This window comes from Gekko japonicus, unplaced genomic scaffold, assembly GCF_001447785.1.
Source record: "Gekko japonicus isolate JY-2015 unplaced genomic scaffold, Gekko_japonicus_V1.1 scaffold132, whole genome shotgun sequence".
Classification (NCBI taxonomy): domain Eukaryota; kingdom Metazoa; phylum Chordata; class Lepidosauria; order Squamata; family Gekkonidae; genus Gekko; species Gekko japonicus.
The window spans coordinates 799171-800691 of NW_015173677.1; positions in this window are offsets into that span (position 1 = coordinate 799171).

Sequence of the window (1521 nt, forward strand, 5' to 3'; positions counted from 1 at the left end):
ACCCCGCTGGTCCAAAGCAGTCCAGTGGCAGCTTTAAGACCAAGTTTTATTCAGGTACAAGCTCTCCCTCCTCTGCAAGGACAGATCTGCACTCCCCCCCCCCAATAGCTAGGAATCCAAAACAGTCCAGTGGAGCCTGAGTGGTGGGTGTTGCCTTCTGACACACTTCCGGTGATGTCAGGGGGTGTGGCATATGCAAATAAGTTATGCTAATGAGTTATGCTAATGAGCTCCTCCACCTCTTTTCCTACGAAATGACCCCTGATACTATCTATCTTTTACCTATACTATCTAGAATAGAGTTCCCTAAATAAATAAAGAACTCTTACTAGTTTGAAACTTAAAAGTGTCTCCAAATAACTTTGTAATTTTGCTAGCACACACAGTACTGAGTCACTGCTGCTGCATGTAAGCTTAGTGCACCCTACTACCAATAGAGATTCATGGTCATGCCATACCATACTAGTGAATCTATACAAGTCTTCTACAGTATGGCAGCATAGACTCACAAAGGGATCAGGGGCCTACTATGTAGAATTTTACCTTTTATTCACCAGTTTGGTGTAGTGGTTAGGAGTGTGGACTCTAATCTGGGAGAACCGGGTTTGATTCCCCACTCCTCCACATGCAGCTGCTGGTGTGACCTTGGGTCACTTACAAGTTATTTCAGAGCTGTTCTCTCAGGAGCAGTTCTTAAAAGAGCTCTCTCAGCCACACCTACCTCACAGGGTGTCTATTGTGGGGAGGGGAAGGGAAAGGAGATTATAAGCCACTCTGAGACTCCCTTGGGTAGTGAAGGGCAAGATATAAATCCAATCTCTTCTTGTTCTTCTTATTTGGCAACTCTGTTTGCATGCATGTAGACTGTTCTTTGCTGTGTGCTAACAGACCTGGAAGGGAAAAAAAAAGTTCTGTCCCTTTAACAGAGGTTTCATATAAGTTTATAGACCCGGAAGGGGAAAAAAATGTTATGTCCCTTTAACAGAGGTTTCATATAAGTTTATTTACCTTCATAGGATAAAAAGTTTCAGCTGCCACATTAAGCCTCCATTCAGGAGCAGGATATTTTTTTCAGGTCTGTTGGAAACCCTATTCTCTCCTCTGAATTCTGCCATATCACTGCTTCTTCCGGTTTATGGCGGTGCGCTAGCAGACTCACCTCCCGGACCTCCCAGGGGTGAAGCTGTGCTCCAGCCGAAGGAGGGGGTGCACAGGTTCGCTAACCCCCCTCCAGGGGCCCTGCGAAGGGACCCTGGCCATGGAACTTCAAAGAGGTGGCCTCTTTGACGGCGGAATGCCAGAAAATTGAGGTGCCTCTTCGTTCCGACGGTCCTACATGCTGTGAGACCGAATGGACTTAAGTGACGCTGACTGGGGCAAGCGTAGGAGATCGAGTGTCAGAAAGGAAGCTGAAAGCGAGGTCGAAAGACCAACTATGAACGTGAGTCAGTTTTAAAGCGTTTTAAAAGAAAAAAAGATAGCTCCCCACCCCACCCCACTGAACGGGAAAAAGGCGAGCGG